General features: G+C 31.6%; 1 long non-coding RNA gene across 1 annotated transcript; it reads left to right on the top strand.

Moving 5' to 3' along the window:
- Positions 1-5,677: 5,677 nt before the first annotated feature.
- On the top strand, positions 5,678-6,826 carry LOC112528683. The gene is made up of 3 exons (XR_003070829.1): positions 5,678-6,006; positions 6,088-6,176; positions 6,264-6,826. It is a non-coding gene; the product is annotated as an uncharacterized LOC112528683 (long non-coding RNA).
- Positions 6,827-10,405: the final 3,579 nt, after the last annotated feature.

The raw sequence follows: 10,405 nt of genomic DNA, 5'->3' as shown, positions 1-10,405 counted from the left end.
GATTAAGAGTTTAAGAGTTTTTAAGAGTTTTAGCCAAATGCATTATAATATAGTATAGATATAGATATGATGTATCATATGCACACGCACACACACACACACACACACATATACATATATATATATATAGGGTATATTTCAAATGCAATCATGTCTATTTGTACAATCAATGCAACCCAATTAATTGAGATATTTATAGAAATGATGAGAGTTCATTTATTAGGATTTGAATATTTATGGAAGATGAATATGGTTCATTAATTATGATCAATACTTTATATTAGAAAACAATAAAAACTTCTATGAAATCACATATTCATCAAATTAAATGAATGGTTGAGATTGAGTTGTATTGGTTGTACAAATGTAAAAGGTTGTATAATAACCCGCCTATATATATATATATATATATGTGTGTGTGTGTGTGTGTGTGTGTGTGTGTAGAGGAGCTTTACTTTGCAAACCATGTTATTTGTACAAACCTCATTTAACCAATCATAATTTTTCATTTTGTTCATTTTTTGTAATTATGAGAGGTTGATTAATTATTTTTATTGTGGAGAGTGTTAATCATGGATATTATCATCTTCATTATATTAATTTTAGAGAGATACATAAAACAATTTCATCAAAATTTCATAAGTATTATATGAAATAATTTCATAACCATATATGAATCACCTTTATCAAAAAAGTATTAAATGAAACAATGTCATAAGATTAAACAATGAAATCAACGAATGATGGTGGTTTACACGATTTGTACAAATATTAGTGGTTTGCATTTGATCGCTCCTCTATATATGTATTATGTACAGACACAAAACCCACCAAGCCTCTCACATCTCACCCTACCCCTCCCTAGGCTTTGAAACGCACCGACCGTCCAACATCTCGCCATTTTCTGTAGAGCAACCAACCACCACCATGAAATAGGGACGCAACAAGGATGAAATTAGTGGTCTAGGGGAGGGGGGACACGGCCGAAACATGTCGGTTTCAAAGGACGACATCGACAGTGGTTTTCAAGAGAAGTCGTCGACAATAGGGACGAAACAGGGATGAAATCGATCTCAACACCATCATCGTCACCGTCACCATTTTATATCATTTTTTTTCTTTCTTTTTGTTGCTCTCAATGCCACCACCGTGCACCCATGGAGAACAAACCTACTTCGACTGGTTTTGAGTTTTAAATTTGAGTTTTGTTGATTAATGTTTGAATTTGGGTTTGTTTTTTATATTAAACTAAAAAGGTACTCGCGCATTGCAGCGAGATATATATTGATTTTAATATTTTATTTTATTTTTTATGTCAGTCGATGTTATGGTATGGTCTTATGTGATTTTGACAAAACGATAATGTTTTTATTTTTGAATAAAATATAAATTTGAAGATATCATAAAAATTTCACAAAAATATATTGATATCAGTATCAAATTAACTATTTAAAATTCTTATTTTTTGTATAATTTTTTAAATCAATTTTTTTATTATAATTTAATTTAGGTTTAATAACGAAGTAATTTAAACTGATTTAATAATATAATTTTCTTATAAAAATAATAATTAATTATTTTATTAGAACTCGATAATTATCCTAGTTATATTTTAGATTTTTTATATTTTAAAATAAGATGTTTATCCTTTAATTGATTATGTTTATCCCCAGTTAGTTACTCGAATTCAAACATAGAGCTTTAATAAGTTGTACTTATGCATAATTTACTTGTAATCTTGAATTTTAAGTAATATGCATCAATATACAATACTTCATGCATAAAAGATGATTTTTTAGAATTTTTGTCAAATGCTTTATAATATAGTATAGATAGATTATGTGTTTTTAAGAAAACAATAATGAAAAAATATAAATTTGAAGATAACATAAAATTTAAAAAAAAATATATATCAATTTTAATATCAAATCAACTATTTAAAAATTTTCATTTTTTATGTAACTTCTTTAATTTATTTTTTTATTATAATTTAATTTAAGTTTAATAATGAAATAATTTATTTTTGGTTTAATAATATAACATTTTATAAATATAATAATTAAGTATTTTGTTATAACTCAATAATTATCCTAATTATATTTTAGATTTTTTAATATTTAAAATGAGATGTTTATCCTGTATTTGATTATGTTTATTTACAGTTAGTTACACGAATTCAAATATGGAGATTTAATAAGTTGTACTTACGCACAATCTACTTGTAATCTTGAGTTTTAAGTAATATGCATTAATAGACAATATTTTACGCATAAAAAATAGTTTTTAAGAGTTTTTGTCAAATGCTTTATAATATAGTACATATATAGATTTGGTTTTGAGGTATGCGTTTGATTTTGATGTTGTGGTTGGATATGGATTTGAGTTTGATTTTGATCCCTGGTTTAGATATGGATTTAGGTAGATTTTCGATCGTTGTTGTGCTTGTACGTGATGGTGTAAGATGGCTAGAAATGAGATACTCGTCGGAAAAGAGTAGAATGGATGGAGTGGCCCTAACTAAGGGGAAGAGTAAAGGGTGGGGTGCGGGGGCTAATATAATAATACAAATTTGGAAAGAAAAAAAAATTAACTAAGGACCAAAAAGCCCCTCACTTAATGGATGAGAGTTAACTACCGTTAGTGGCATGAATAAATACTGACGAAAATGTAAACTCCGAGCGCTATCTTACAATAAACAAATTCTAGGGATCAAATGCAAAATAAATTTAAAACAATAGGAACCAAATCCATAATCTATACTATATTATAAATCATTTGACAAAAAACTCTTAAAAACCATTTTTTATACATAAAGTACTGTATATTGATGCATAAGTAAATTATATTAAAAACTCTTAAAAACTATTTTTTATGCATAAAAACTCTTAAAACCCATTTCTATACTATATTGAAATTCAAGATTACAATGAAATTAGGCATAAGTACAACTTATCAAAGCTACATGTTTGAATTTGTATAACTATCTGCGGATAAACATAATCAAATAGAGGATAAACATCTAATTTTAAAATATAAAATATAAAATATCTAAAATATAATTAGGATAATTACCGAGTTTTAACAAAATAATTAATTATTATTTTTATAAGAAAAATATATTATTAAACCAAATATAAATTGTTTCGTTATTGAACCTAAATTAAATTATAAAAAAATTGAATTAAAAAATTACACAAAAAATAGAAATTTTAAATAGTTAAGTTGATACTATTATCGATATATTTTTGTCAAAATTTTATGATATTTTCAAGTTTATATTTTATTCAAAAATAAAAAAAATCATCATTTTTTCAAAATCACATAAAACCATATTATAACATCAACTGAAATAAAGAATAAAATAAAATATTAAAATCAAGATATATCTCGCTGTATTGCATGAGTGCCCTTTTAGTCTAAAACAAAAGAGGAAACAAATTTAAATGTCTACCACTTAAAAGAATTTTTTCTAACGGTTGTTAATGGGAGGAATGAAAACATTTCAAATAGCATACCATGAGTGTTTTATGTAGTAAAATAATTATAGGGACTAATTCAAGAGAACACTAAAACTAAAGGGACCAAATCCAAAATTTACTCAAGTAAAAATATAGCGTGGTTTAACCTAAAGCATATTGAGCCGTCACTATTTTCATCTCTTTCATCTCTCCTCAGTTTCAATCTTCTGTTTTGAGCTTTGATTTACCAAAATTCCTTGTAATTTCTTTCTGCAAATGCCTATTAAATCTGTTCTTCTTACGATCTTCATATCCACTTACCTTTTAAGTGTTTGAATCGGTCTAACAACATACGAATTTACGCCATGAAAGATGGAGGAACTCTCTCTGTTTCTGCAGATTCGTTTTCTTTTCACAAACCTAAGAATTATAAGATCCCATGGAGATGATTTGGCCCCTGATTGCTGGAATTGGTGGTCTCGGAATTATAGTTACACAGAAATCTCAAATCACACGGTAAAATCTAAAATCTAATCCCTCTATTATATTTTTCAATTTAATTCACGTTTATAATCATTGTTTATGTTGCATCTTCATATTATTGCTTTAATTTACACAAATGAGACTCGTATTTGAAAAATTATGACATTAACTAATCTTCTACTTCTAAAATATTCTGAAGTGGGTGAAAAAAAAATTGGGGTACGGATACAGAAATTTGGGGGTGTCTTGAGGTTCAATTAGTTCATGATGAAGCATATATGATCTGAATCTGAGCTATGGAGTGAATCTGTTTATTATGTATTTTAAAATGTTATAAAATCGTTACGGGTGTCAATTTTGTACCAAACCAAACCGATCAACATGGGAATATGAGTTGATAGATCCACTCATATATATGCTTGTTGTTTGACAAGGTTTAAGTACCGAAGCATCTCCATTCCAAGATGTTTCTGAACATTGATGATTGTGTTGGCATTTGTACGTTGGTCAAAGCAAGGTTCAGAGATATCTTCTTTATATACAATTTAATATGATGTCTTTATATAAAACATACGGTTCTGGTTCCGATGAACACAAAGTGGGATCCTAAAAGACCAGTTTTTAAAGGAAAGTAACTTACGATTAATGGGTATGCTGTAGCTGCTGTTGGGTATAGTGGTTGCTGCAACAGGAGCAGGAGGAGTAGTAGCTTACATTGGACTCGAAGGGAACTCTCATAGCAGATGGAACAAGATCTGTCATACTTATGGTTCCTTCTGTTTCCACTTTGCAGCCTCTATTCTTCCTGTTTTGGGGGGTAGGAGGCTTGTCATGGCTCTTGAAATCAATTAATGATGATTTGGAGAGTGTGTGAGTTGACAACCTAATAACACTAGATTCATCTTCAAACCCTGAAACAGAATTTGCAGATGGTGATAAAAAGTTAGAAGCTATAGGATTCAAGTTCCGATCATCACTCCTTATATGCATCAAACCATTACACAACCAAACCCACCACTCCATTGACTTCACCCCATTTCGCCATCTGTATAAGCATTGTCTTAAAGCATTTGTGTATCACTGTGTCTTAAGTTGTCCTTTTACTTGCTAATGGAATATATTTGTTCCAAACTCTGCAAAACTTCTTCACTTGAAGGTCTAAGCCTAGGTTCATTTGCAAGACATTTTGATGTGGGTTCCGCATATTTGAAAGCAGCTTCTAGGGGGTAACTCTGGCCAAGACGTGGATCCATAATTCCCTTTAGCTTGTTTCTTCTTGCTAGCATTGGCCTTTTCCATTCTACCAAGTTCTGATGCCCACGAGGTTGATTCCGGTCCATTGCCCATAGACCGGTAGAGTTTCTAGCAAGACCACTCCACAACCGTAGATATCACTCTTCGCACTCAAATGACCTGCAACATTGAAGTGTGTTGTTTAGAATCACAAAAGAGTATGATCTTTTGAATTTGTCTATTATTCGTTGCCCAATTGGGTTCCGAAGTAGAGGGATTGACTTTCGGATAAGTGCATTGAGTTTGTTTATCGTTCTTGTAAAAATTTAACTTCTAGGAACCATGATGTTTGTTTTATTATATATCTTAAAAATGCTTATTCTTATCGTCAATATTTCTTGGTTTTTTGTATGTGTTTTTGTTTTTGTATGCTTTGTTATTGAAAACATGATGGATAATGAAAACCTTGAAATGTTTGGGTATTTTTGACATAGGTATGGAATCGTATGATGAATCAATGAAACCTAAAAAATCGAGGGTTCGTTGGAAAGAGAATGTAGTAAAAACCTTCTTGGAGTGTTGTCTACAAGAGATGTCCATGAATGGAATCCAAGGCGGTAGCCTTAAGATATACTCATGAAACAATATAGCAGAAACATTAAAAAGGACTCACAACTTCATTGTCAATTAAAGACAAAAGAAGAATCACCATGATTATTTACGAGAGAAGTATGCTATATGGTCTAGACTAAGGAATAAAACGGATAATGTCTATAACCCAACAAACAACACATTCAATTTATCTGAAGAGGAGTGGAAGGCAGAAGCAAAGGTCAATTCTTTTTCTGGTTATCTAATTTAATTTCCTTATATTTTTCTTTTAGTTATATGTTTGTACTTTTTTTATATACAGTTGAGTAAATATGCTGATAAGTTAAGGAATGCACCACTACTTTATCCTAATCTTTGTATGCAAATTTTCGACGGGAGTGGCGGCCACGGGTATGGGAACTTGACCTTGGTCTAATTCTCATAACCTTTCGCGTGCTACTAATGTTTCCAACCTGCTTTTTGTTGTTGATGATCAAGGCTGGGATACCACACAAGCGCCTCCTATTTCAGCTCAAGCACTTGATTTTCGACACGACGTGCGGTGACTAAAGAAGAAAAGTTCAACCATGCACATGCACAACTTAGAAACGTTATTGAACGTGCATATGGCATCTTGAAAGCAAGATTCTCAATTCTGAAGCAAATGGCTTGTTATCCTTATCCAAAACAAATAGAGGTAGTAGTTGCTTGTTTTGCAATCCATAATTTTATAAGAAGATGTAATATCCAAGATCAACTATTCATGCAATATGATGAGAACGCCATGTTTACTGCGGAAGAGCAACATGGAGGAGGCAATGAAGAAGAACTCGTTGAAGTACAATAGGGGGCTTCTCAAAACAATGGATATATGACTAATCTACGGGATCAGATTGCGACTCAACTGTTTTCAAATACTTCAAATTAATTTTTTTGTCTAGAATGAAAAACAAACAATTTTTTTTTAGTATTAATGTTTTATATCCCGTTTGTATTTAAGTATGAACGACTATTGATATATTTTGCTATTTAATTTGAATTTTGTATGTTTGTAAAAGAAGTCTATAATTCAATTTGTTATCCAATCAATTTATTTTTTGATTGACCCTTTGACTATCAATATCTTGTCCTTTTAAACCATTTTATTGTATGATGTGTTATGTTTGATTTCAAATTAAGTTGGTAACAATGTTGTGATATGAACAGTCTCGATTAAGTTATTGACGAATTTATATATATTTATTTTAGATTAAATAGCTTTATGTAATTCATAATTTGATTTCTTTTTGTCATTCAAATTTTTTATCAAACAATTAATTTTTATTTAATACGTCAATTAAGACAAAGAGGTAAAATTGTAATTTCTATCATTTAATTGGTTTAATTTATCCAGATAACTTTATTCAAAAAACAAACAAGCATTGCGATAAATTTACTAGTCAACATCCTATGCATCTTGTCATCGTAATTATTGTGCTTTTGAATGGGATAATATTGTCGATGTTTAACGGTGTTGGTGGTGAGGGCAACATATTGAATCTTCGTATGGCGCCTTGTAACTGATGTGATACTCATCAAGTCATGATGATGGTATGTTTATGTTGTCGGTTTCTGCCCAAAGTGTCTACATCGATACTATGTTGACGGGCAAACATGGAGCCCATAATATCTGCTCGTTTTCCCCGTTGCCTTAAGCCTAGGCAATAACCCAAATGCTCTCTTATATCAAGATCGAGTACCTACAACATCAATAACCAGGTCCAAAGCGGAGGGCACCTAACATCATCATCGTTAGGCATCAGGAGCACAAAGACACAACATCGTCACAAGTACCTTGTGTTACAAAAGACACAATATCGTCACAAAATCACAAAAATATGTAAGTAATCATTGTTTAAATGTTCGACACAAGTTATATTTTTAAATGTGGTTTATTTATTGAAAAAAATGTTCAGAGAATTAATCTCTGAATGATTTTGTATCTTGGGCCTCCCTTAACCATTCTGTGCCCTAATTTCATTTTGAACAATTACCAAACAATTATATTTCATTTTGCACTATATTATAAGAGTCTCTTAATCATTCTGATCACTTAATCATTCTGCACCAAACCATTTAGCAACTGTCAAACAACCTTTTATTTATTCGTTACCCACTTCCATCTTTCGTCATATACAGGGTTTCTAAGTATGATTTTGACTATTATTTCTGATTTCATCCTCTTTATTGCAATAGGTGGTCGTGAAAGAATTGAAGGTGGAGACGCAACAGAAGGTTGTGTCATGAACTCTTCTTCACTTACATCATCAATTTCTTTTTGAGATGCAACCACTTACCTTTCTTGGAACTCTTATGGATGTCCAACATCAACCTAATCTTTAATATGTTATTCGTCAACAACACCATTCCCACGACCTGAAGCCATGCGTGAAATCTGATTCAATTCATTTTAATTAAATTCAACTGAACTAAAATATCCAATCATTTAAACCATTTTTACACAACCATATATTTTTAACATATTCAAAACTTCAACTGAAACACGTCAATTGATTCCACACGCAATATTAAACACGAACAAAGTCTCATAACAACTAGAATCAATATTTATTTTGCATTAATTGTGTTGCAATTTTTTCTCTTAAACTAGTCATATATGTTTAGTCAACGGCACTCTCATGCGATTGAAGTTGGTTTGATCATACTCAAAAAATAACTCATCACTTAAACCTTCATTACGTATGAAGTTGTGAACTGCAAAACATGCAATAACAATGTCTCTTTCAACCTCAAGTGTAAATGATATCATTCTCTCCAATATCGGAAAACGTGCTTTCAGGACACCACAAGAAGGTTCAATAATATTTCTAAGCTTTGCATGAGAATGATTAAACTTTTCATACTTGTTCAATGCTCGTCGACGACGAAAATCTCCAAGCCAATATCTAACATTACGATGCGTCGCCATAAATTCTCGAGTATTTGTATATGCAGCATCACATAGATAATATTTATCTGAAAACAATAAATAAAATAGCTATTAATATAAATATAGTAAATATATTATCTTTAAAATCATTAGTATACATGAAGAAGGAAATAGAAATCCAATAGCACCATCTGTTAAAGCTTCGAACATAACTCTTGAATCATGTGCAATTTTTTTCCATCTAGCAACAACCGAATGTAAAAACCATGTTGAAGTCACAAATTGCAAAAACATTTTCATAACATTCACCTTTTTCTCGTCCTCTATATAGATGTTGTTCTTGAATAGACACATTAATATGTATTAAAGTTCCATCAAAGGCACTAATTGCTTCTTATGCTGTTATTGCGGTCAAAATACAAAATATCAGTCGGGACTGATATTAGATATTTCGGTTATATCGGTGATACATCGGTCTAAAATAGCGACAAATACAATATTTCTTAGAATTATATATATGTATATATATATATATATATATTATGTCGCCATTGATGCATTTTGTACCCACGTCTGATGAAGTAGTATTAGTGGTAATCGGGGTCACAAATGCCTTTGAAGATTGACCCTCTTCTCTACTTTCCAAAAACTAATACATGAGTCTCAATCGTCTTGCCGTCCTTGAAATCCATGATGCTAATATATCAGCGTCTGAAGGGATCGTCAACCATGTCTCTCTTAATAATGTTGACTGCCCAAAATGTCAATGGTTGACCACCATGAAATAGGGACACAAAAAGGACGAAATTGGTGGTCTAGGGGAAGGGGGAACATGGGCGAAAAGGGTAGGTTTCAAAAGAGGACACCGACAGTGGTTTCCAAGAGAATTCGTCGACAATAGGGACAAAGCAAGGATGAAATCGATCTCATCTCATCACCATCACCACCACCATTATGTACCATTTTTTTCCCTTTTCGTTGCTCTCAATGCCATCACCGTGCACCCATGGAGAACAAACATACTTCGATTGGTTTTGAGTTTTGCTGATTAATGTTTGAATTTGGGTTTGTTTTTTATATTAAATTTGGTTTTGAGGTTTGCGTTTAATTTTGACGTTATGGTTGGATATGCATTTGAGTTTGATTTTGATCCATGGTTTGGATATGGATTTGGGTAGATTTCCGATTGTTGTTGTGTTCGTGTGTGATGGTGTAAGGTGACTGGAAATGGGATACTCGTCGGAAAAGATGTATATGTAAATTGTAATCTTCACCAAAGAAGAATGGATGGAGTGGCCCTAGCTTTCAAAGGGAAGGGAAGGCGAAGAGTAAAGGGAGGGGTGCAGGGGCTAATTTAATAATTGTAGGGACTAATTCAGGAGAACACTAAAACCAAAGGGACCAAATCGAAAATTTACTCAAGTAAAAATATAGCGTGGTTTAACCTAAGGCACATTGAGCCGTCACTATTTTCATCTCTTTCATCTCTCCTCAGTTTTAATCTTCTGTTCACGAACCCACCGTTTTGAGCTTTGATTTACCAAAATTCCTTTCTGCAAATGCCTATTAAATCTGTTCTTCTTACGATCTTCATATCCACTTACTTTTTAAGTGTTTGAATCGGTCTAACAACATACGAATTTATGCCATGAAAGATGGAGGAGCTCTCTCTGTTTCTGCAGATTCGTTTGCTTTTCACAAACCTAAGAAT

This window comes from Cynara cardunculus (assembly GCF_001531365.2).
Source record: "Cynara cardunculus var. scolymus isolate 2C chromosome LG 1, CcrdV1, whole genome shotgun sequence".
Lineage (NCBI taxonomy): Eukaryota > Viridiplantae > Streptophyta > Magnoliopsida > Asterales > Asteraceae > Cynara > Cynara cardunculus.
The sequence above is the reverse complement of the archived record's forward strand: the minus strand, read 5'-3'. Positions and strand labels throughout refer to the sequence as shown.